General features: G+C 45.1%; 1 protein-coding gene across 2 annotated transcripts in view; it reads left to right on the top strand.

Annotated features, from left to right (window-relative positions):
• CAPN15 (calpain 15) overlaps nucleotides 1-26,885 on the top strand; it is a 97,425-nt gene that overhangs the window by 20,303 nt on the left and 50,237 nt on the right. The window contains exon 1 of one of the 2 annotated variants that reach the window (XM_066609409.1): nucleotides 14,356-14,430. The exons of the other annotated variant lie outside the window; for it this stretch is intronic. The gene's annotated coding sequence lies outside the window, so the exon portion shown is untranslated. Of the gene's footprint in view, nucleotides 1-14,355; nucleotides 14,431-26,885 lie in introns of those variants that run through there. 2 annotated transcript variants of the gene reach the window in all.

The raw sequence follows: 26,885 nt of genomic DNA on the forward strand, positions 1-26,885 counted from the left end.
GTTCAGAGATGACATCAAACCGTAATTAAGTTTCCTTAATCATGGACTGGTGTGAGAAATCAATTGACTTTACATTTCCTGTCCCCATTGTGTGAACTTGGGTGAGTTATACAGGCAAGAGGGAATACTGAGATTGCCACAGACAGCAGCATTGTGTAAGGGGAGTGGTGGTCTGCTTGATATCTGGGGGCAGCGTACAGTTTCTGGTAGGTGATGTCTTCTGATGGACCCCTTCTGGAGGAATTTCCCTCAAGCTGTTGCATCTTACAACTGAAAACTTTCTACAACTTAAAGCATTGGATTGTAAAACTGATGCTTAGCTGTCATCTCTGCAGACCAGGCAGATAAAGCTGTATGTTACGGGACATGGGCAAATGTTGCTAAATGTTTTCAGAGGCTGTCTAGCCTGGCCGTGGTTGGTTTTATTCTGTTTATGTGGGGGGAGCTGTGTAAATTGTTGCTGTGTTGCTAATGAGGCAAGCTACACCAGCCCACACACGCTTTTGTTCATGCCACACTCTGAAAATCCTTACACAATTGGCTAATAAACTGGAAAATATGAACAGGCCTGTTGCACCTCATTGAAATAATGTTAATTGGCTTAATAGAGTGCAGACTTCTACAGTATTTGCTTTTTTTTTGTTTTAGAAATTATGTACACTGGCTCCTCTTTAATCGCTGTCGGCTTGCTGGATCTTGGTGCTAAATCGGATAAAATGGACTCCCTGCTTATGAATCGGTGGCAAAAACGGGCTTTGAAATTAGTTTTTGCTTTGAAGAAAAATGACCATGTCAACTGCTCTTCTATAGACGTTAATTAGGCTTTCATTTTCTGTTTTATTGCAAGTTGATTCAGATACGCAACATAAAGAGGAACAGTGGTGAGCTCCCCTCCTCCACTGTTAGTTTTTGGAGGCTATTACTACTCAAGACTTCATGATCATGGCAACCATGGGGCTGTCCTAGGGAATGTTTCCATATGCTCTTCTTCACCTCCAAATCTGGAGATGATGCTTGGCTCCATATTCTGTCTCTGTATGGAGTAGGACAGTGATTCTTAAACTGTGGGTTGTGACTCACAAGTAGGTTGCGACCTGATTTTTGGTGGGATTCGGGCCAGCACCAGCTGTGGTGCCACAAGACACTCTGGGGGGCTGCCCTGAAGCCGCAAGACACTGTAGGGTGCTATCTGGAAGCTGCAAGGCTTTCTGGGATGCAAAGTGGCTGCTTCAGCCAACAAAGTGAACCAAGTGGTAAAAAGGTTGAGAAGCACTGGGGTAGAGCAGTCTCCCTAGTGGGATGCACTGGTGGGTGGCTCATCAGTCCCCTTTGCTCTGGTGCTTCACTGAAAGGTAAAGACTTTCCTGTTTTTAAGTAGCAACTCTTGGATTTTAAGATACATTTTAAAGGTTAAAATTGATGGCTTTCTAAATTGGGCATTTCTTGTGTGTTTGGCTCTATGTAGAGATGTTTGTTTCCAGTGAGCAAGATAGGATTACAGCCTACATCTTATTGAACACATTGGGCTTGCTTGTGAGTAAAATTACACTGTTTTCAAACACCTCTTGCTAGATGTCATCTTATACAACGATGTATTAAATGCTGTGGATAAATTAAGGAGCCAATCACTATATCTTTGTCCTGGGTAGGTTATTACCTGGTAAGAACTTGGTCTTTGGCACCTCTGCGTGGGTGAAAGTGGAAAGAACTAGGGCTGCAATCTTAAACAGTAAGTCAGTGGGACTTCCTTCTGAATAGACATGCAAACTATTGCATTGTGATTTTGGTTCCTTGTGGAATGACAACTAGATTGCAGTGATTTCCAGAATCCTTTGATGTACCATATGTTGTTGTGATGTAGCAAAGAAGACTTTCTTGGCCACTGGTGCATTTGAGCAGTCACTCAGTGGAGATGAGGGCTTTTGCAGCCTCATTCCTTTTCTGTGGTAGTTCACCCCTCTGGTACACTTGTGAATGATTTTAAGCTTGCAAGTGCTTTGTATCCAGTCTGACAGAAGCCCACATTTGAAGCAGTGCCCGACTGCTACTGCTTGGATCATTCTCATCGGTTAACCTGCAGTTGCTGAGTGGATGCTTGGAGAACTTTCGCTTTTGTGTCCCAGGTATCTCCATTCACCTTCTCTGTGCTTAACTTCCAACCGACCTTGGTGCTGATCCGGCTTATGAATAAGAAGCATACTTGAAGAGTAGGTTGTTTTTCTCTTTTGTAGTCACTGTGATTTCTGTCTGCATTGAACTTGATTTCATTTTTCCTGAGTGTTTGTAAAGCACAAGTGGTGATAATGTAGAGCTCACAGTCATAAGGATTTTTCTTTCAGAGTCTGAGACAATATAGTGCTCAGATCCTCAGACAATGCTGAAGTGCTACCAGAAACTGGCAAGTGCAGCATCTACAATTGTGTGTGCATTCAGGATCTTCCAGTTAATTGCCTTTTTTGGTCTCTTAGGCTGCCGTCTGGACTGGGGTTCTCAGACTATGGCCTGTGGGCCACATCGTAGCCCACCAGCACCTTTTGACCTGCCCATTGATGTAGAGGTGCTACAATTACATGCCCGCCTTTCTTCCTCCCATCCACCCTCATGCACTTTCCTCCTCCTGGATGAAGTGACTGCTGGGGTGGGACACTCTTACTGAGAGAGAGAAAGGGGCAACAAGCAACCTTGCAGCTGCAACTGTTTTGCCAAAATTTTTTGTCCCATTGTAAAAATTCTTAAGTTGTTGGCATCCTTCCGTCTCGGAAGACTATGGTATCGCGCTCTGGATGGTGGTTCTGGCACAGCGTCTAGTGTGGCTGAAAAGGCCCATTCGGGAGTGACAATCCCTTCCACACCGGGAGCAAGTGCAGTCTGTCCCTGGTCTGTCTCCCTGGCTGTGGGCCTTCCTTCTTTGCCTCTTTGCCTCAGACTGTTGGCCAAGTGTCTCTTCAAACTGGGAAAGGCCATACTGCACAGCCTGCCTCCAAGCGGGCTGCTCAGAGGCCAGGGTTTCCCACCTGTTGAGGTCCACTCCTAAGGTCTTCAGATCCCTCTTCCAGATGTCCTTGCATCGCAGCTGTAAATCTTAAGAGTTGTGTACAAAATGCACAAGTTATTTTTTTCTGTTATTGACTCCCTCCAGCCTGCCATAAGAGCAAGACCGAGTGATTGGCTGTGGTAGCTGAAGGTTTCAGGACCCCTGGTCTGGACAGTCTTATTGCAGTGACTGTTCAAAAACAGAAGTTATACCTTGCCTTTTAACATGATACTCAAAGCAGCCTACAGCTTAACTAAACCAACACGCTTAAAGTAAAACTATAAAATAAAAACAGGTCATCATCTAATACAAGCAGGCTAAGAACAGCAACATGAGTCTTCCGACCAAGTTAGAACCCATTACCTTCCCTGGACAAACAATTGTTTTCACCTGTTGCCTGAAAGCCATTTGGGGGGGAGGGTACCAAGTGGTTTGCCACTTCATATGGGAGCAGATGGAAAAGGCCCATCTAGTCCAGCTTCCTGTATCTCACAGTGGCCCACCAGCTGCCTAAAGGAGCATACAAGACAACAAGATAACCTGCATCCTGTTGTCACTTCTTTATGCCTGACATTCCAAGGTAACCTACTTCTAAAACCTGGAGGTTGCACGTACTCATCACAAGCTTGTAACCTGTGATGGACTTTTCTTCCACCAATCCTCCCAATCCCCCTTTGAAGGCATCTAGGCCAGATGCCATCACTGCATCCTGTGGCAAGGAGTTCCACAGATTAATTACCTGCTGGGTAAAGAAATATTTTCTTTTGTCTGTTCTAACTCTTCCAACACTCAATCTGAGTGGATGTCCCCTTCAAACAGAGCTGGCATATTCTCCAACCGAGTAGCATAATGCTAATGCAGAAGTTCTTGATTTATGTGATTGGACACCCTATGTTTCCCCTGGGGGCTGGGGATAAGAATAGGCCCTCCGTTTGGCTGTACTCGTCGTAAGAGGCGACTAAACAGCCACCGGGTAGATGGGACTCATCAGCCTGGGAAGGCAGCTCATCTGAGAGAAGGAAAACTCTGATCTCAAATCTCCACTGCCTTGTGGCTACATCCAGTTATGGAAAAGGCTTCAGGAGTCAACCTTGAGGCAAAATCCAGAGCCGGACTCCCTGAGGCAGTTCCTGGCTGAACATAGTCACGTTCTGGCAACTCCTACGATGCCGCTGGAACGAACCATACTGGCTTCTGCCTTTCCATTGGACCATTTCAGCGATATGGAGAGGGGGGATTTGCTGCATGGGTAACAGTCTATCATCCATATCTACTTTACCCAGGCTCCACGCACTGGAAAGGACACTCTATTCCAGAACCACCATTCAGAGCGCGATACCATAGTCTTCCGAGACGGAAGGATGCCAACAACCCTATCTTGTGCCTGTTGTTTTCCTCAGAATATTATTTCTAGTGAAAACTTTCTGTTTGGTGTTAAAACAATGTTTCTTAAAAGTAATTTAAGACACTGCTCATTAACAGCTGGTATAGGCAGCCCCATATAAGGTATATTCCTTATTTATTAGTTTAACCTGAATGTTCTGGGAACATGAATAGCAATGGCAAATCTCTTGGGACACTTCTTTCCTTCTGCTAATAAGACTGCAGCCTTTCCCTTCAGGCTGAAACTTAGTAAATGTCATGCCATCTTGAGACTTGACTGCTGTAGCGGCTCCCTATGCACCCCCTTCCCCGAACATTGCTCAGAAGCATTGACTGATAAAAAGCTTATCAGTCAGCCTCATGACAGGTGTCGTGCCCAAGAGAGACACTTGACCCCCAGCAACTCTGGGAGCCATGCTTTCTGCTCTGGAAGTTCTGAAATTTAGGAGAGAGGGTAACAGTAGCTGCTCAGTGGTGAAGGAAAGGCCCAGTCTGTGACTGTTTCTAAATACTGCAGTATTTCCTTAACATAATTTCAGGAATTGGTCCTGGGATTGTAAATACATCCAAGAACTGAGACCTTGTGTTGCGGTCTCATCCAAATAGAAACTGTTCCCTAGAGTGGGTATGTGGGATGGATGTGTGGACTGTTCTCCTTGTAAGATGAGAGCACCAGAGAATTGGGTGTTTGATGGGAGGAGTGAAAAGTATTTACAGGTATTTTTATACCTCCAAGGAGCTTAGGGTGATTTACATGGTTCCTCCCCTCCTTTTGTTCTCACAGCAACCCTGTGAGGTGGGTGAGGCTGAGAGGTAGTGACTGGCCAAAGGTCACCCAGGAAGCTTCATGGCTGAGTGGGGATTTGAACCTGGATCATCCAGGTTTAAGTCCAACTTCCAAAACTCCTACACCGTCTTGGCTCTCAGTTGACACTATCCTCTTTAAAGAGTACCTCTCTTTAAAAGAGAAGCTTCAGCTGTTCTGTACTAGTTGCCAGCTCATTGCTTTGGTGTCACTAGTGCCCTGGAGGAGCCTGGCAAGGCTAGCTGATTGGCTTATGGTGCTGGGCCGGGCCAGCTCAGACCAATGAGATGCCCCACCCCTCCTTGTCATGCACTCTCGTCTCTCTACTTGGGGGAACATCTCATCTCAGCAACTTTGGGAGAAAGAGACTCTGCAGTGTATTTATCCCACAGGTGACCCTAAGCTGATGCTGAGCTGGGGAGAATAAGGCCAGCTTCATGGTTGTTTCCTTCTTGCTTTGATTCCCGAGCAAAGCTGCATGCATTCCAGGGGACCAAATGGATGGTTGCTGCTGCCACCGCCGTGTTTTGAAGAGGAGACTTGAGCGGTAGGGATCAAGTGTGTTGCTCTTTTGGGTCTAGGAAGGAAGAAAAGACCCCTGGGTGGGACTGGATTACTGCCTCCTTTTTCCTTGTCTACTGTGCGTGCTTGTGCAGGGGAAGGAGGGGGGGAATGGCTTAGAGAATGGAAGGACTTAAATTGCTTCATAATAGATCAGTTTATTTGTTCTAGAAATGCTCTTGCAGGCGTAATTAACTGTAACACTTGAAATGTAGTAATTATGCATTAAAACCACAAAAGGAAGCAAAATAGGTGCTTAACTATTTGTTTCTATTAGTTAAATCCCCCATTTGTCTTTTCCTATTGTTATCACTGCAATGTTGGGTCTTCCAAATTAGATTAACTCAAGCAGTGATTTATTTATATATATGGGAGGGATTAATGCTACCCTCTGAATGCAAAAAATTTATCCAGGTATGTGTGTGTTATCTTTTTTTTTTTTGCGATTCCCGTTATTTATTGTCGGATATCTAGAAAATCTCATTTTGCTGCTCTAAATCTTTGTGTGGGGGCCTTCCTTCTGCTCCGCGTGCACTTCACAAGTCACTGAACCCAAGACTTTGAATTATGCTCAACACTGTTTGGGCGTTTTTCATCCCATGCATATAATAAATCAACACACAAACTGCAGCGAGACAGGCATATAATTACTCAGAGCTTGTACAACTTTACCTGTTGGTTTCCTTTTGGCAGTTGCTGGGTTGTGATTAAAGCATCACCTGGATAAACACATCCCTACGTTTGTGTTTCCAGGTAGATACTTTGGAAATGATGGGTGCACCCCTTATTATTGTGCTGGTATGCAGAAAGTTCCACAGTTCCTACCCATCTACATATTTATTATATCCAAATAGCAGTTGTCAATGGTTTTATAGACTGTTTATGTGACTATTGTCAGCGGTTTTATAGATGAGGAATGGGGACTGAGAGTGTGTAAGTGGGTGCAGACCTAATGTGGCTTGTCCCTTAACCATGGTCAAACAACTGGGCTGCAAGATCACATGTTCCTTCTTACCATGGTTAAGGGCTGTGTTAAACCTGATGTTAACAATGGTTAACTTGATCAAAGTTTGATGTCTGTGAGATTTTTAACCAACTAAAAGTCCTATTTAAGTTTGAACCCTAGCTAGTGTTCTTCATGGTTAACAGTGATTGCAAGATAAGCATTAACTATAATGAAACCTGGTGATGAGAATTGATATCTGAAGGGGAGGGTTCAAAGGCAGTTTGCATGAGGCCTTCACCAGCCTGCTGTGGCCTTGAGAGCTAGTTTTTTCCTCCATGTTCAACACTGGATCATGCAAGTTCTCACATCTGGGCTTTGTGATCTTGTTTTTCCTTCTAATCACTTGTTGAACTTAAAAAAAAATTGTTATTGATGGCAACCAACTGTAGCTACTGCTTTCCAGCATTCTTCATGTGTTAAAGCATTGCAAACAGGGTTCCATCGATTTTGGTTGCCCTTGGTTGCCCTATGGTGGTTGGGACCCTGCTCACGTTCTCATGAGGGGAAGGCTAGGGCTTCTTTGACTCTGTGATTGCCAGGATATCAGAGTGCCCAGCAAATGGAGAGTGAAGGTAAAACCCCCCCCCCTTTCCAGTTCCAAGAGGGTTGGCTGAGAAAGCACTTTCTCTCCAGTTCCAAGAGGGTGGGCTGAAGGTTTGTTTTGGTGTTGCACTTTCAGGACACCTCAGGGCAACACCAAAACTCAGCCTCAGGCATTCTCCAAATCCAGGGGGTTGGCGAAAGGGTGAGATCACTCTCTCTCCAGCACCATCATTGGGTGGTAGTGTAAGGTTTGTGTGTACAATTGCCATGGCAAGCAGAATTGTGGAAGCCTGGCTCTTAAGCGTTAATGCATTTACTGGGTGCAATCTCAATAGAAGTGCCACTTTGAGACTCTAAAAGGGAGCCTAAAATATAATGGTGAACAAAAGTTAGCATTCATTTACTTGGAAGGAAAAGAACAATCACTGTTATTAAGGCCTGGCAAAGGTTACCTTTAATGGAGGGTTGAGTTAGACCAGTGACGTCTAAAAGTTGAGGTTTACTTTGCTGGGAAATTATGAGTGTTTGAGAGGGGGAGTCATAGCTCTTGGGGTTGCTTCATAAATTGCACTTGTTAGGTGTACGCTAAAGATGTATGTTTTTATACACACCAACCCCTGGCTTCCTGTCATGAGAATAATAATAATATATAATAATAGACTTTATTTGTATCCCGCTCTTCTCCCCAAAGGGACCCAGGGATATTCAGGGGCAGGTCTTGATTTGCCAATGTGTGAGAGGGCCCTTGGTTTGTGCCTTGACTGAGCAAAGCCATGTTTCCCATAACAGGGAGGGAACCACAGTAAAACTGAGAGACTTGATTTCAAATCCCTGCTTGGCCTTGAAACTCTTTGGGTCCACATTGGGCCCATCAGAAACGCACTTAGCCTAACCCCCCTTACTAGATTGTTACATGGAAAATGTGGAGTAATTCCCATGTCTGCTGCCCTGAGCTCCTTGAAGGAAGGGCAGCATATAAATGTCAACACTTTGGTGATATTTGAGAGACATGGAGGTTTCTTTCCATCTTGGACCTGACAAAGCCAAAGTGGACCTTAACCTCTTTGCAAACCGCCTCTGCTTCCCATTGTGAGTGAGTGAGTGCGTGAGTGAGTGAGTGAGTGAGTAAGCGAGAGAGAGAGAGAGAGAGAGAGAGAGAGAGAACAACCTTGTGCTTGTTCACAAGCAAGTTTTGCCCCAAACATTCTTAATTCCTCAGCCCTGTTATTTTTAGGGACACTTCAGTGCTTTTTTCCCAGACTCCAAGGCTTGCTATGACAAAATTTTGGGAACTCCCTGAACGACGTGATTCCCGAGATGCCTTCTGAGCTAGGAGATTCTGAGCATAATGTGCTTGGTTTTTTTCTTGAACCAATCAGAATTTGCAGGTCATGTGGTCTGGAAAGTAGCCCTGTATTGCTGGACAGTATTTGAGACTTGAAGCTTAGCTGGGTTATCCTGCACCTATTTATAGATCATCTCTTGCTGCACCCAGATTTTTTCTGAGCAGTGTCAAAGTGAGCTTTCTCTTTTCTCTCTCTCCCTTGGTGCACTTGTGATGGATTCTGGCTCACTCTTTGAAAGAGAGAAGTCAGTGGCTGCGTATTTTGCTAGTTGCTAGCCTGGTTTGCAACTTGTGTCTCATTGAGCCAACTGGACATGCTTTGCCTCCCCCCCCCCCTTAGCAAGAAAAGTGAATTGCTTTGTCTTTTCAGTTTGGGCAGAACGTTGCAAGAACTGTGAAAGTGTCTCAAATGAGTTTGTGGGAACTGTTTTTCATATGGCAGTGCCACTCTGTGCTCAGAAAGGCTTTGGACATTGGGCTCTTGTTTGGTTTGGTAAATGTTGTGTTTCTATAGCAGCAATTTTCAACCTTTTTCATCTCATGGCACACTGACAAGGCGCCAGAATTGCATCAGTATTTTGAAGACAGGTCCAGCCTATTTATACACTGATTTTTTATACACGTATTTGACTCAACACAAATGGCCTCCGCAAATGAGAAGGAATGTGCTGATTCCTGGGGAAGGGAAAAAATTCATCCCTTTAAAATCAGTTAAAAAAATTGAACAGTCCTTTAACAATAGCCTCGTTAATGAGAGAGAGAGAGAGAGAGAGAGAGAGCAGCTGGTTGACAGTCCATCAATCCTTCTCTCTCCAGGTGACCCCTCCCTTCCCCCTGAGCACATGAAAGAAAGGTGATCACTTTGCATTGGTGAAGGTAGGGGCTGGAGGATGACTGATTGATGGATTGTCTTAATGATTCTTATCTTACATCACAAAGGTCAGCAAGGCTGTTTTTAAATTACCGGAGCAAAGAAATTTTATTTTTAAAATTGATTTGCTATAGTGCATTTTTTGCCATCCAAATGAGTGCTTGGAACAGAACCCACGCGAATAATGAGGCTCAACCTGTATCGACATGGCACACCATGCTCCTGGTAGGGAGCTCAAATCCCCCAATGGCCCTACTAATAAATGACCCTCCCCAAACTCCTGTGGCACACCTGCAGACCATCTGTGGCACACCACTGTGCCATGGCACAGTGTTGAAAATGGCTGTTCTGTAGCCTGCTTTCTTTTGACAGTCAGGAGGAAAAACATCTTGGTTCTTGACAAACCTGAAGCTTGATTATATAGCCCAATAGCTAAATCAGCAAGAAGTGCCATTTCAGGATGAGGTGGGACTGAGAGCAGGTCAAAGTCTGCTCTTGGCTGAATCCGAAATCAAATTGTGCCCCTCCCAGCCATGTATTTTGAGACTATTTGTGGTGATTTGTTTGATTGAGGCTTCATAATAACTGCTGTGATGTTACCAGCAAGCGCTCAGTGCCCTTCTTGTTTTAAAAAGCAAGGGGATTTGTGTGTGTGATGTGCCTCCTTAGTGTATAGATCCATTTGTTTATAACTATTAGAACAGGTTTAGACATAGCACTAAACTGTGGTTTGTGCCAACTGTAGTTTTAGACTCCAAACCATAATTTGGATACCTGACATGGTGCTGACTGGACACACCATGGTTTGTGCAGGATGTCCCTCTGCTTTCACCTGGAGAATCCATGACAATTATCCCACGCACAGGTTTTTGGACTACAAGGCTCCAATTTTGAGGCTACATTTACCAAGTCCACACTAGTCAATGAGCTCCCTCTGCTGGCTCTTCAAATGAGACAAGCCTGCTTTTCTGCCTGCCCAGTGGTGTCTGTGCCAGGAGGGGAAGAACTTGTTGCCATTCGTCCTGCATCATGGGCCACTGAGTACACTTTTAAAATCTTTTTTAAAAAAATGAAGTCCATTTAATGCCAGCCATTGTGGCATTGGCCACTTGGCATGGTTATGTGGTTGAAGTGTTTGGAGATTGCTCTCCACTTCAAATCTATTCAAATCCCTCTTATTGCATTAAGTAACTGTTTCTTGAATGTCTCTTTTTTACGCTTCTTTTCTTTCTCTGTATCCTTGTGGGTAATGGAATAAGCTTGACAACTGTATGTAATTTTGCTTCTCATTTCTTTTTGTGTACATGTACTAATTGTTCCCTAGATCTTTTCCCCTGCGATAGAACTCCCAGATACGGAGAATTTTCCTTCCTTACTGTCTAATCCCCAGTGCTGCACTTGACTCACCCAAGTGTGAGTCTAGCAACTGGGAACCATGTGGTAGTTCCTTGAAACGTTTATGTGTGTGGGCTTGCGCTCTTGCACAGACTGTGTCAAACCAGGTGTTTGAACATTGGCTGCTGCAGCCAAATGACACCAGATGCAAAGGTCGGCTTGGTAGAGGGAGAGCAGTGGGGCAAGGAGGTTGGGTGTGCTGCCTCTGCCGGGACCCCCAGCTACTTTCCCCTACTCCTTAGGGAAGGGAGTTTCAAGGTGGGGGACTGTATACCTCTCTCTGCCCCAGCTGCTTTCCTTCTGCAAGTCGTGTCCATGCTTCTTCCGTTCTGCAAAACAACTGCATCAGCTTCCTCCTACATGTTAACCTTCACAGAGAGAGCTGCTGAAGTGGAGGTTGATCTGAGTGTCCTTGCATTAAGCAACCAAGTCAACATTTTTGGTCATGCTTAAGTTGGAGCAGGCTGTCTTCTTAAGTGAAATGTACCGTGCTGATATAATCTCAGGCCCCATCTGTCTGTCTTAGAAATGTCACTTCATTGTTTGAAATCATACCTTATTTCTTTTTCTCTTTTTTCCCCCTTTCCTCTTGTTCTTTTTTCTTTTCTTTTCTTTTTTCAATCAGCACCAGCCTCCTTTTTCTTCAGTGTTGGGAACTTTTACGCCAATCCATGTCGCAGCTCCTCCCCCTTTCCTGGCCGACTGCTCATCCGCTGGCTTGGACCTAACCTAGGATAAATCTCAGCCCAGCCAGGGTTGGGGGGAGCCATGGGCAGCTCAGCCTCGTCGCTGGCCGCTGAGACGGAATCGGACCATGGTTTCACTGGCCCAACCTACCCAGGGCACCTGGCTGCAAGTTGGTATAGGAGTAGCCACAGTGGCCCTGTTTGGGAAAGTGCCCTTATAACACGTCAGCATCAGCAGGTGGATCACCGGGCACGAAGGTAAGACAGCAGGGGAAGGAGCTTGACCTCATACCTCTCAGCTCTGACCTAAGCTTAGGACTGGGGGCTGAATTGTCTGCAGTCGTCCTTGTGGGGTCTAGTCACACTCGCAATGAGGATCACGAAAACAAAACAGCTGTCTGTGTTTAGGTCCACTCTGCCTAAAACCTTTTTAGGAGTTTCCATCCAAACATTTAAGTTAGTCATTTTCAGTTCTTTTCATCTCATGGCACACATGGCACACACTAAAGTTGTCAAAGCACCCATCAGTTTGTTGGCAGTTGCCAAGGTGCATCACACTGCCAGCGGGGGGGGGGGGGCTCCCAGTGGTCCTACTAATAAATGACCCTCCCCCAAACTCCCAGTGGCATGCCTGCGGACCGTTTGCGGCACCTCAATGTGCCGCAGCATAGTGGCTGAAAATCATTTACGTGCATCCTGTGGCTGGATGTCAACGGGCATTTAAATTTTCTCAGCACCAGCAGCAAATGTTGGTGTGCATTTTTCCCAAGCAGGGGTTTTAGCACCTTCTACCATATTGCTGTTTTGTTCCTTATTATTTCTGCATATTGTTCCTTAGGGCCCACTTCTGATTCATGGCCTCATCTGTTTTAAAAGCAACGTTATAGTATTGCAAACTGAGGATAGTCAGAAGTTCTGAGGCTTGAACCGAGAATGAGACCCAGCCCGGAAAGCTACTTTGGGCTGTGTGTTGTAATCGTTTTGTGCACAGAAGGGTGTACAAGATTAACCCTGGCACTTGGCAGGCAGTCTGAAGCCTCTCAATTGGTCAGACCTGTTAGCGCTATCGGCTTAGTTTTAATTTCTCTTTTTGTTTTAGCCACGACCCACAACAAGGCCTATTTTCGCTGTTCGTAGTAATTTTAAGCCGCTTACAAAGTTGTTTCCTGCCTTACTGTCTCCTAAGAGGCCCCCAAGGTGGCTTACAGCATTTTGAAAGTACACAAATATAATTAAAATCATTAAAAAAAAATTAAATATAAAACAAACCCGATCCAAACCATAAACCAGCCACTCCAAGTACTGAGTAGGGATGAAACCACTGGTCTGCTGCACCAAGTCCACCTAGATTCTGGCTGGAGAAGATTTAAAAAAAAAAAAGAATAATTGCCACAGTCCTTCCTGGCCATCTTTGGAAAAAAATTCTTTGGTTTAAGTGAAGCAAAGGACAGCTGAACAAATGGTCTCAGTTGTATTATTTTTCAGCTGATACAAAACTTTAATATTTTTAATATCTTTACTTCGGCATAGTAGTATTAAATGTGTTTTTTAAAAAAACTCTGAGCACAGTAAAAGCTCTTCTCCAGGGCAGTGTATTCACTTTTTGATCAAGTGATCTTCCTGTTTATAGCCTTCCTACCTTGTGTGATCAGCAGAGGTGGGTTCCTGTGAGCATCTGGCTCCGTTTTTTGTTCCTGTCTCAAGCCTACAGCTTCAGCCCTCGATTTCAGAGAGCTGGGGAGCGTACCACTTCAGGTTTGGGTATACCTACCCTTTGGCCCTGGCTGACAGGTTTCGGCTTCAGGCTGGAATGAGCAGGTCCAGAATGTGTCTGTGTGCTCCTGGGAGCTGTAGATGTTGCCTCATTGGCACAAGGTTTTGGAGGAGCGATGGTTACCAAAAATAAGCCCACAGAGCAATTTTCTTAGAGTTTGCTCTGATGTTCTTAACTTGTGGAACCTACGAACAGCTGATTGATAAGTATATACCTTTGTTTCACCCCATCACTTTTCCGGGCAGCTAAGGTTTGCCTTCCCCAATTTAGGGGGCTGGTGTCCCGCATTTAGTCTCTTGCAGGTTGAGAGGTATGTCGAAAGCGTCTCAGGATGTGCTGCTGGGGTGGGGGGGGCACCTTGAAAGCTGCTGTGTTGTGCACCAAGAATCTTGGAGCCTCTGATTAATGCTTGCTTTTCTGCTTGTCGAACTACAGTACACCTTTGTCAGTCTGTGTGGGGACCACTGCCGGTTTTAAAAACAGCAGCCTTGCTTCTTTCCCTGAGCTGCCTTGGCTTGGAAAACGTTTGTTCTGTGTGTGTGTGTGTGTGTGTGTGTTGTGCTCTTTTTCTTGCCTGTTGCTGCGAGTCCTGAGGAATTTGTTGCTTGCGGAGGTTGGGGAAGTTCTTGTGACAAATAAACCACTGGGTTTTTGCTGTTTGTCATCTTGGCCTTTGAATTTCCTGACAGATTTCAGTGGTGGCAACATGGGTGGCTTTTAAATCACATGACCAGGAAGTTGATAGTACCCAAAAGAAGTTTCACACAGTCTCAGGGAGTTTCATATAACCCTAGCTGATTCTCGGTTCTATCCCTCGCGTGTTCCTTTGTCCACCACAATTTCCTTTTCGTCAGAGCATGTGAAACCTGTGATGGGGAAGAAGAGCCACCACCCTCAACCCACAGGAAGCAGCAATCCCTCTAAAGAGTGGCTTGTGAACAGCAAAGGCTGAGGACCAATCTACACATCCAGCAGCAGGAGGTGGTTGGAATGTCACTCCATTTTATTCTTAGGACAACACTACAAGGTAGTGTTTACTGAGAGGTGGTGATTGGCCCCAGGTCACTGAATGATCGCCATGTGACTGAGCAGAGATTTGAGTCCAGGCTTCCATGCAAAACCCACACTCTGCTGTGCCACATTGTCTGAGTAGAGTAGAGTTGGCTGTGAGTAGAGTTGGCCACATCTCTGTGCAACCTTTCACTCATTCTTCTGCTCTGTGCTCGCTTGCTTTCATGGTTTGCTCTTCTTGGTTTGGATTTTTCTTTTCCATTGCTACGTTATTGCACCGAAATGCCCTCCTGGAGTTTTGCTATCAAGATGTTAATGGACTCTTTCGGACACTTCTCATTGTTTTCCAGCTTCTAGCAGGAGCTGGACTAGATGACCTTGAGGTCCCCTACTGACTGATTTGCATCAAACATGAGGTTGTTTTAAGAAAAGGTTGATGATCTAAAAAGTTGATAGCAAAGCTATTCAGATGGACAGCCTGGTAATCTCAGTGCAATCCATATGTTTAACCTTTCCCATGAAAGTTTTTTCTTTTATAATAGAGGAAATTAATGTTGAACTGCAGAAAGGAAAATGATGAGAGGGGAAAAACAGTTCAAATTGCCAAACTGGAGGTTTGTTTGTTTGTTTCTTAAGAGCAGCTGAAGACACATTGAAAATGTGGGAAAGTGTGAGGCTCACCAGGAAGTAGAAGGAAAAATTTACTCCCCTCCCCTTTGTACATACAGTTCAAATAAATAATCAGTGGAATCTTTTTAATCCATGCATGAGGACTCTTTCCGATTGCTTTTCAAGTGTATGGTGCAGACTTTTAATCTGTGTCCTTATCAAAGTGTGTAAATACCTTTTCAGTTTAATGACAGAATAAACAGAACTTAGAATGGGTTTGGCATGTATGGGACCTGCTTTTGTGAACCTGGCTTCTGAATGGAGTTTTGCAAGGAGTCCTGCCCAATAGGGAGCTTGCCCCCTACTGTGCAACCAGTCCGCAGCTAGAAGTAGAATGGCCTTTTCCTTTATCATTCCAGAGTTAATCTTCCACCAGTCCGAAAAAAGGCGTGTCTCATCATTCTTTTTCCAAGTTGTTCAGTAGACCACTGGTGTGCTGAGGTTTCCAGGCGAAGTCTGATATGGGAGGGACGGTATCTTCCATTTTGCCTTGGGCTAGGATAACACAGGCGCTGTTAGACACTGGAGAAGTTTGTCTTGTGTTAGCACACAAACAGCACTCAAAACCGATCGCAAACCAGAGGGCAATAGCTAATTTGCATGCTTATTGTGACGGCATTTGCATGGATGTGGTATAATCCCTGCTGTTCGGCGTGTTGTGTCGTTGAACTCATAGTGTTTGTTCCAAATGTGGCCAAAGCCTAGGAGGGCCTTGGTGTTCAGCCAGTTCCCTTTTTAATTTAGCCAAATAGAACATTTGGGAGGGATGTAGCTCACTGGAAGAGGACCTGGTTTGCATACAGAAGGGTCCCCTTTAATCCCTGGCATCTCCAGGTTGGGCAGAGAAGGCGAGCTACTGCCAGTCATTGTCTGATACTGAGCTAAATGGACCAAGGTGCAAAGCAGCTTCCTACATGGCAGTCGTTTTGTGTGTCACATTTGTTATCCTGCCTTTTCTTCTAAGTGCTCTGGTAACCTACTTGAGTGGAAGCTTGTCGTCTGTCTTGAATATGTGGCCTTTGGAGAAATTGTACATTCAGTGGGCCCCGGTATTCATGGGCCCACATCCATTGATTTAATCACCCGCGGATTAAAAATGTATTAGAAAATATTTTTCCACCTACTCTGCTGTAGCCTCTTGCCATTTCACAGCTCTCTCTGGTGGCAGCACTCAAGTTGCACAGATTTACCCAAGTTGTGCCATTCTCTCAGCAATGCAACTGGATCAGCCACGGATTTCAGCATTCACATGGGGGTCTCAGAACCAAACCCCTGTGGATACGAAGGCCCACTTTATTGGCAAAAAAAAAAGTAGTTCACTCAGGAAACAATGACTTGCTTGTGTGGAAGCAGAGCGAAACTCTTTTCTTGAGCAGAGAGCATGCCCATATTGGGTGGTTGTAGTGCTCGTCTGGATGCTGGTTTACAATATTTGGTTCCTGTGAGCCATGTTATTTTTGCACAGGGGCCATGTTCCTGGTTATCTGTGGCAGGGTAGGGGTGTCCTCATGGTGAAGAAAGGTGCAAAATGCTGCTTATGTTTTGTGAGTTGTGTTTGATGCTGCCATGTGCACAAAATATAGTAGATAGGAAATACAACCTCTATTGTCTTCTGTTGGCATGAGTTGGTGATTTCTAAACTGTGCGTTGTAAGTGGGGCTGAAGTGTACCTTGAAAAATTAAGCCACCATGTTCCACCACTTAATGCTCTCTTATTTCATAGGGCTTTCTTAAACATAAGAACATAAGAACAGCCCCACTGGATCAGGCCATAGGCCCATCTAGTCCAGCTTCCTGTATCTCACAGCGGCCCACCAAATGCCCCAGGGAGCACACCAGATGCTTTATCTTGCTTTATCAGTTTCCCTCTGCAGTCTTTGTCAATGTATAATCAGTGACCTTATCTCATGAAAAGGGAGTAAGAGATTCCCAGATGCAGCCTGCTCCACAGCCAACAGACTTGGGGGGCATCTAACCATCCCTCCATCACTCATTGTTAGACTTCAACCTGTTTTTGGAGACTAGTAGAGGGATTGGTTCTGGTGCAAACTTGAAAGGGATCTCAGAGGCCAGAGTTGGGTGAAGCAAAAGTTGACGTCCAGCTCAGTAAACAAGGATAATCAGGTTCCTGAAGGTGTCAACCTGGTTGGGGAGAAGGGAGGCAAGTCGTGGCAGTCTCTGTGGCTGCTTGTTGCTAGGAATTGCTGAAACCAAGGAACCAGGACTAAGGCAACCATATTATAGAGCTAGGCAAGCCCTGTTGTTTTCTCTAAATCACTTGGTCTGGCTGCCTGCTAAAGCTCTCTAACAATCATCTGATTGGCACAGCAGTGCAGCTGAGATCAATATCTCCTTCTGCCCAAATGATGTCCTCTTGTCACAAGGTATAAGGTGTCTGGGCCTGGCTGTTGGAAGCCCTGGTCCAAGACACTCCCCCTGCCCCTTAACTCCCAGATAGCATGGTTCCACCCCTGAATTTTGACTGGCTGGAAGGCAGTACTTCAGAAACCAAGGCAGGATTAACTGTGTTATCCTATAGTTTCTAGGATGTTGCCTTTTCTCAGACCTGATAGAGAGTCTGGGGGGGGGGTGTGTGTTTTATGGGTGTGTGGGTGGTTTTGTGGATAAATACAGTATTTTATATAATAGAACAAGTCTTTTTTCCAGGTTTTAAGTTACATGGAATATCTTTCTTAATGAACCAGAGGCCATGCTTTTGTTGTCATCCTATTATGAAACTGATTATACCCCGAAGTAGAAAAACTCATTAGCCTTTGGAAAAATTCTCCATGATGGGGGGAAAGATGGGGGGAAAATAAATCGCTGGGATTGAAAAACACAAGGCATTTGGGTTTCTGTTGTCTTCTGAGCTTAGTGTTGTTAGCCGTCTAGTCTTCAAATCCCTACCTTTCTGTTTTAGTAAATGAAAGCTGCAAGAGTTCATCTCTTTCCCCCTCCCCTGTACCCCACTTTTCCAATTTAAATATCACTTGGTGTACTAAAAGAGGACGGGCTGTATTGGGAGGAAGGAATACATGTGCATGTTTTTCAGTGCTACCCAGAGCTTTTGGAGCCTGTTTAGTTCAGGTTCGTCTTGAACATCTCAGAATATTTGGTTTCTGTGTAGGTGCTTTGCTTGTATCATTGTGTTCTCTGAATTAAAATGGTACTGCACACTCATTTGACTTTTAATCCATTTGTTTCAAAATTTCTTGTAGTCGGGTCTGTGCTCCAAGTCATAAAGTGCCACTGGTGAGCCTATCCAGTTCATTTGCCCCCAAACTTTGGAATACTTGAGTGAACCTGTCTGCATCTGTGCAGAGCCAACGGAAAGGCCAGCATGCACAGTGGGGATTTTGCAAATCCCTTGGGATGAGCTGTAATTGGCAAATGGCTTCTGTGTCTCCCTGCAAGGAATTGGCCGGGCGTGGGGGATGGAGGATGATATGAATCGAGTTTGACATAATATGTACCCAGGTTGTGCCGAGCAGCTCTGCTGCTTTTGACATGCCAAATGGGGAGACAACGGCAAGGCAGCCTTCTTCCTTCACCCTCTGTCACAATAATATTACTTTTCAACAAAAACAGTTCACCAAGCAGTTTCCATAAAGGAATAAAAAGGTGGTTCCGTGTCCCAAAAGAATTGTACATCTTAAAACAAGATACAAGGGAGGCAACAAGTGGCAAACAGCCACTTGGAGAGACTCCCCTGGTGAGCTATAGAGACCTGAGGTTAATCCTAGTTAGGTGAAGTGGTCCTACCTGGATCCACTCTGAATTCCACCCCAGTCCAGAGACAAGCAAATTCCTCAGTCTTTCCTTCACTATGCCACACAGCTCATAAGGCTCGTGCGGTCATAGAGGCACTGTGGAGTTTGTATAGCTTGCTTTTGCTTTTGGTTTCAAGTATCCTGGAAATAGGGCTGCTTCCTTTCTCCAGTGTCCCCTCTGCAGGATTCTAGCTCTGTGCTACAGCACTGTGCAAAGGGGCCATGTGCAGCATGTTATGGGAGTGCAAGTGCCATGGCCGCAATAGGTTTCCCATTTCTGCAGCACTGATTGTGTTAGGTTGTGGATTTAAGTGGTGCTGGAGGAGCTGGCCATTGTTCTGAGCATCCTTGGGAAGTGAGTACGAAGAGGTAGTATGCGCTGTCCTGGTATCTGAAGACACAGCCCAGCCTTCTTGGCCTCCTCCTCTGTGAGTTGTGTGGTTCTCATTGTTGCACCCTACGCCTTTTTATTAGGCCTCTGAGCTTGTGCATCATTAATGCTGATGGCCAAAGGGACCAAGGTGTACACAAAGGTTGAGACTTCTGTGCCATGTTATTATTATAGGATTTAAAAAAAGATCTTCTAAACCCAGCCAGCAGGCACAACTACAGCACACTATCTTTGCTAAATTCTGCATGATTTGCAATACAGACTTGATTGGTCAGGAGTGAGAGAATAAATAAGAGATATTGGTGGCTATAGAACCAGCTCGGCTTAGTTAAAAATATTTCTGCCAGCATTCAGGCCACACAGGATTCTTTGGGTGTGGGCGTTCGGCACAAGATTAAAGCAAAATTAATTTTCTGTTCTTAAGTTTTACAGGCTTGGGTGGCCTGATTGCTCTGAGACTCGAGGAGGTCCCCGGCCAAGGCTGTTAATTGGATTGCAGTCAGCTTGGTCTGTCCAAGTGAAAGATTCCATCTTTTATCTCTTCTGTTGCTCGTGTGTTAATGCGGAAGTGACCTCCTGGTTGACCTGAGTAATGATTTTTTTTTTTTTACTACCCCTAATCTAAAAGCTCCAAGTGGATAATCTTATTCTAGCAACAACTGTGTGACTTAGGCTGCAGGTTTGTTTGCACAATTGGGGCTCAGAGAGCTGTGTGTTTTCGTGTTTTCCAGAGACGCTTATTTAGGCTAAGCAATTCCACGTTCTTCAGCCATGCGTCACCAGCTTATCTGAAGTTGGCTCCAGGTCCAGATTTCTCAGATACTGCAGCCTCCACCTGCCAGAAATGACCTTGCTGCTGCTGCTTGCACAATCTCTTATCTGGAAAGGAGGAAGAGGTCTCTTGAGTTCCTTCTGTTGCCAGTAGTGATCAGGTTGTCTTCCAGCTCAGTTCAGCCCCAAACTCTGGCTGTTCCTGGATAGCAACTTGCAGATAACATCTAGGGGCTGGTTTGCACATGCTGGTTTGACTGACCTTAGTCCTGCATGTGTGGAGTCCTTGTGAACCCAGGTCTGTTTGTCTTGGCCCTGTTTATGTGATGCACTTGTTGCATTGAAATGCTAGACCCAGAAAGTCAGGCACCTGTTTACCACGCTTGCCATGGCAAGGGCCCCTCCCCTCTCGCGAGCCACCTCTCTCCTGCTTCCTTCCCAATAGCAGTCAATGTTGTAAATAACAGCACCAAGCAGTTATAATGAGCTGCCGCTGTCCTGCAGTGCATTTCTGCTCCTGTTCTCCCAGGACAGTGGAGAAAGGGTGAGGCTGTGTGATGGCTAGCAGTGAGCACTGAGAGGTCCTGGGAAGGGAGGAGAAAGAGGGCTTAAGTTCTTCGATTGTACAGCATAAGAGGGAAAGGAGAAGGTAATTGCAGAGATAAGCAGGCAGAGCAAGGATATGAAACAGCTGTGGGGAGACACATTTCCAGCTCTAAGTATATCAGGATGGCAAGTGATATTCCATGTGACTGAGCTTGGGGAACACTTCCAAAGGCAGCGTGATGTGGAAATCCCTGCTCCTTTTCTAAGCTGGGGTTGCGAGATGGTCACTTGCACTTTAGAGGTGCTCAGTAGTTCATGTCATCAAAAATGATGAAGTTCAGTGGTGGGCAGGCCTTCCTGAAACATTACTGACATTCTTGCAGCTGCGTAATTGGGGGGGGCATGCTTGATGCGTTCCAGATTGCACTCTTAATTCAAGTGAGGCAACAGTGAAGTCTGACCAGTGCCTCACGTGAATGAAAGCATGCTCCCTAGAACATTCCCCAGAATCCTCTGTGTGATGACAGCTCAGAGACTCCTTAGCCAATGTGGAAAGGGTACCCTGAAGTTCAAAGACTGCCGTCCTGATTGGCTGCTTTGTTGTAGCCCCTCTGTGTATATAGTCACTTGGGAGGAGAAAAGCATTGTGCACCTTTGCTGAAACGGTGAGCAATTTATTTCTGCCTCCTGGCTTCTCTCCACCTGTCCCTTAAGTAACAGCCAGTGTTTTTGGTGCTAGGAGAGAAGCAAATTGGCTGAGAGCAGGAGAGAACCTTTCTGAAAAAGCAAGACAAGATGTACTGTGTCATGATCAATGACGCTCTCTTTATTGCCTTCTGGAAATAGGTTTGAGGAGGGACTGGGGAGGGATCAACTCACTGATCACCTTTAGGGGGCTGAGATGGGCTTGTGTGCCTCTGATTTAATAAGAGAGCTGCAATATGGATCCCTGGATACTCTGCTTTCTGGGAAGGCACTATATTTCCCCGGGATGAAGCTGGAAGGAAGCTGTGGCATAGAAGAATCCATTTGGATTTCCAAGCAGGCTGCACAGGAAAAGCAGTGAAATATCACATGGAGCATAAAAGCTTAAATGGGCAGTCGTGTTGGGTGAAGAGTGGCACCTTTCCCTTTGTCACTCAGTGCAAGGGGACTGCGCCAGTGCATCTTGTGTAAAAATGCACAGTAGTTCTGTCATGTGTCATTAGGTTCCTGGAGGTCCCTGTAATTGTCCTTGCCTTGTCCACATAGGCCTATTGGTTAAAGTTCAGGTCTTGCGTTCACATTGTGGGAAGTGCGGGTGGCACTGTGTTCCCACACTGTGTGAAGCAGCTTTGACCAGGTCACCTTGGCCGGCTCTCCCCATCTGGGACGCTTGCTGCTGTCTAAAACCTGATGAACCACCACCCTTCGGTGGGTGATGGATCCTTGCGCAACTCGCCTGCTCTGTGTGAACAGGGGGAACAAGTTGCAGTCAAGGCGGCCTGACGAGCAGCATTGCTTTTCCTCCCTGCTCCTGATGAGAGAGTGATGGGGCTCCGTGGAGATCTTCTTCAATCTCGCCTGCAGGCACACTTTCCATACAGCATGGCCTGGGGGATGATGGAGACAAATTAGAGAGGGCCTCGTTTGCACAAGCTTGCTGAGTCTTCGTGTTTTTTGAAGGGAGTGAGAGCAGGGAGCCAGAAGTGCTTGCAATGATAGGTACGAACATTGCTTTAACCTGAGCTTCCTTAGATACTGCAGTCAATTTGTGGCAGTTTCTCCAGGGCTAAAAAGGTGCTTCATATTTTTCGATGCCAACAGCAGTGTGTTTTATTTAGGAGCCAGCATCTAATTTCTTGGCCACCTGGTGCCGGGGATGTGTCCTGCCCTACATCCACTTGGCTCTTATTTGCATCATGTCCTTATGAGGAAGCCCCAGAGGAGCTCTCTTCTATCTCTTAAAAATATCAACAGTATCCCATGTGTGTGCCCCGCAAGCAGCTGTTTGTAGTTCCATGCAGTTGGTAGGCCAACTGTGACACCAAAGTATCGCACTCGGCTGCCTGTCTACCTACAAAATTAATGTTCCCCATTCTGCTGGTGTTGAAATTGGCAAGTGAAGAGAAGCAGATTCAGTGTTGCAAAACCGCTCTGGAAATGTGTGTGTCTTTTGCATTATTGGCCTATCCTGTTTCGGGTGAACCCAGCCTGCATGTTGATGGTAGCTTTTGCGTCTGCTTCTTGTGCCCTCATTGAGCATTTGGTGTTCCTAACACAGAGGGGGCAGGACCTTCTTTCTTTTAAAGACACACAGGTCACCTGTTATGAATGGTATTGAGAAGAATATACAGCTACAGTGTCCTGGACAGTAGTTCATACTAGTTCACCCGTGTTACTTCCCACCAGCTCAACATCTGTACTTTAATTGAACATCAAAATCCTTAAAGGTGCACCAGTTTCAAAACTGGCAAACACACCATTCCCTTCCTAGACAGATGCACACCCTCTGACGAACAAATTAGGAAATGTTATTCTTTGTTGTGCTTTGCTGGGAAACTTTTATCAGTTCTTTTCATTCCGAGTGAGCCACAGGTGATTTTCTGCACGAGAAGACAAAACCGTTCTAATAGCTGTTTTTCTGTGCGTGCATCTGTTGACGTGATCAAGATTAGAAGCACTGATTTTGAAGCAAACCATCTTTGAAGTTGAGGGGTATGAGTAAAAATATTGCTTTGAAGTGGTGTAAGTCTTCCTGATTGATATAAGGCCTAATAAATTGCCTTAAGACTAGGATCAGAGAAGGTATTTTCTACTCCTGCTTAGTAATGTTTCTGAAGTTTGCAACATGGAGTTTGCCCGGCTCGTAATGCTCCAGGGCACTAAGAGTCAGAGTCAGTTCCCTAAGGCAGTGGTTCTCACTCATTTAGCACTGGGACCCACTTTTTAGAATGAGAATCTGTCAGGACCTACCGGAAGTGATGTCATGAGGTGACATCATCAAACAGGAAAATGTTAACAATCCTAGACTGCAATCCTACCCACACTTACCCAGGAGTAAGTCCCACTTACTATCATTTTTAAAAAAAAATATACATAGTAGCTTGTTAAAAGTACAGGTCTATAACTTTTCCCAAATGCAGTCGCATACCATGGTAGCATCAAGTCGAATATATTAAAATATTGAAATGAATGGGGACCCACCTGAAATTGGCTCGCAATCCACCTAGTGGGTCCCAACCCGCAGTTTGAGAAACACTGCCCTAAGGAATTATTCTCCAGTTTCGAATGTGAAGTAGGATTCTGCGCGTGGACAGTCAACTTGCAGGCTGCATGCGTTAAGAAGTATGTCCAGAGAGGAAGAATTTCTCATTGGATAGCTAAGCAAATCACCCCCAAATTGAAAGTGAAACTTTTGTGCAAGTCGCCCCGAGCAATTAGTGTCCAGAACAAAAAAGATGAAATGTTCAGGGGTAATTGAAAAGTTAAGGCGGGCTGATAACCTGTGACCTGGGAGAGAAGAGAGCCGTCCCACCCCTACAAGAAGTAAATGCTGAGCTGATTCCAACTTGATCAGAGGAGAGTTTGCCCATCACTACCTCTCCCTGTTTGCAACACTGGGCAGAATCTAGCAACTAGCAAAGACCTTGAAGGTTCCAGCTGCCTTTTAAAAAAGTGTAAATGCTCAACATGTGAGTTTATTTTGGTTGTGGTGATAACATTTGACAATACTGGTATTGTTTGCAAAAGAGTCCAGGGTGTGGAGCTTCTGAATCCTGCACCACAGATTCCTTCCCTTTTTGTTTTCTCATTGATTCCTCTTATACTCCGCTGCCCTTGGTAAGAAAATTTTCTTTTAAAATTAACAACTTGCCGTGTATTCCAAGCGCTGGTTCCGAAAGAAATCTGCAAAATAAGGAAGTATGGGCAAAGTGCACCTGTATTGCTTATTGTAACTATGAATTAAACCAGTTGTATATAATCTTCATTTTATTGTCTTTCAGTCACACAGGCCCTATTTTATTTTAATAACCAGTATTCATAATTTATATAGGCGCTTGCTTTTTAAAAAGTTAAACTTTATTAAAAATGAGCATGGAAAAAAAGCATAACATTTACATATTCCAGTTTAATTCTCATGGCGTGGCCATAATTTTTGATGCCAAAGAGTAACTGGTAAGGATTTTCTTTTTTTCGCAAGCCAAATATCTGCCCTGTTCAGAAGCTGGATCTGTCTCTGGTCTGCCAGCCTTGAATGAGACTCGCTTACATAAGAGACTATAAATTTTCCCCAGTTTGGGAACTGAAGATTGTGAGAATGTAATCTGAAGCTCTGCAAACTGCATGTTCTTCTCTCAGCTGTGACTTTCTTCTCTCCCTGCCCCCCCCCCCGTCCATTGGTTGTGGTGTTGCACAACTCTGTTGTGTTTGCTTGTTGATTAAGTAGATTTCTTCTAAGAAACTGCTGAGACCAGGCCCCTGTGCCTTATTGGGTAACAAGGTGATGAAATAGACAAGCAAGTACTGTATAAGATATTGCACTTCTACAACATCTGGTGTAGATCTACAACATCTACAACTTCTACAATATACTCCCTATCATACCCTGCCTTTGATGATGGGAACAGCCAGAGAAGACTCTCCTATAAGATCTTTAGTGACGGGCAGATTCATATAGGAGAAGACGGTCCTTAAGATTGAGGTGAGCAGCCTAAGGAAGTTTTGTGGAGTTGATGTGCAGGTTTTGAAGGTGTGATTGTCAAGCGTATGGACATCCTGTCAAGACAGAGGTTCCCAATTGGGCATTGTGACAAGTCTCCAGGGGTGTAGCGGGTGCACCCTGGTCAAGACGCTCGGCAGCGGATTGTGATGTGAGAGACCACGGAGCAGGAGAAGGGCTTCACATCTCTGGCAAGGTGACCATAAGGCCTGAGATCTGATTTAACTGAACATACACAGATGCTATATTTATGTTCGCCCGTAGGCTGGTATCAATGATGGTGATCAGTTGACTGAAAGATTACTGTGGCTGATGGTACCCGCCTAGGGCAGCATTGAGTCTTGTCTTGCTTGCGGAATTCTCACTCTTCTTTCTCTGGGTCTTGTAGGGCCTACACTGTGCCCCTTATTCCCAAACTGCTGTCCCTGAACACATGTGCCAGCTTGTACCAGGATTATGGAGGAGGAGGATTTGTTTGCAAGAAGGCCTTGCCGGGGTCTGCAGTTTTGCCTGCTTTGATCTCTACTGCAGCTGTGTTGCTGACTTTGTATTGTTTGGGGAATGACTAGAAACATTAGTCGCTAGGGGAATCTTAGAGTGGTCAAACAGCCCCCCAAATAGCTAGGCTGGGGAGTGCAGAATAGCTACAGTTCAGCTTGCCCACCTGACTGCTGGGAATGCAGCTCTCTGGGGAAACGGAGTATTGGCTTGAATGCCCCTTTCCTGGTGCTTCAAGTCCTCCGTGCCACAGGATGATTTGCAAATCTGAGCCAAATTTCCAATTTTTCTTGCTTGGCTTGTGGTTTTTGCATCTTTTCACTGAGGTGATGTGCTTTGCATCCTTGGGCTTCATCTTTAAAGTATCTGGTAACCAAGCTACTCTAGTAGCGACCGTGAAGGAAATAAGCTGCTACTGAGAGGCTGTGCATAAGACCCACTGAGAAACAAAGAAGCAAGTTTGGAAGGAGGGAGAATATTTGTTCTGATACTGCTTTTCAGATAAAAACCCAACTTCATGTGGGCAGCAGTAAACTGCCTGAGACAGCTGTGAACTTCCTGCAAGAAGCAGCTTTCTGGAAAGGTTCCTCTGTTACTTTCTGACCTTGCCAGGAGGCATATCTTGGAACATCTGTGCTACTGCCATGCCCCCCCCCATCAAAGTGTAAAGTCTGTCACCTCCCTCCTTAAGAACTACAGTTCCCAGCAAGAGCTCACATATGTGAAGATGAGTAACACAGCAGGTAGGAGACCACCAAGTTTCTAACTTCGCATGCTATTTGCTCTGGTATATTTAAATCAGATTAATGACCTCTTGAGCTGAATGTGTGAATCCCTTCTCTACTTAGGGTTGAAGAAGAGTTAAAATAGTGCATATCCATCACCCATCCTCCCTTTTCCTTCCTTTGTTGTTGATTTTAGTTGACACTTCTGATTTACTGATTAAAACTATGACACTGAGAGTGGTAGGTAGCTATTCTCAATTCAAAGACTTTGGGTAAAACAACGTATTCTTATGTATGCCTGTTCACTGTGTGTGTTTGGTGATAAACTTTGGGCTCTTCTTACATTCTAGTAATTATCCCTGGTAAACTCTGAGGATTAACTACACTAGAGTGCTCCTA

Source organism: Tiliqua scincoides, chromosome 13, assembly GCF_035046505.1.
Source record: "Tiliqua scincoides isolate rTilSci1 chromosome 13, rTilSci1.hap2, whole genome shotgun sequence".
Classification (NCBI taxonomy): domain Eukaryota; kingdom Metazoa; phylum Chordata; class Lepidosauria; order Squamata; family Scincidae; genus Tiliqua; species Tiliqua scincoides.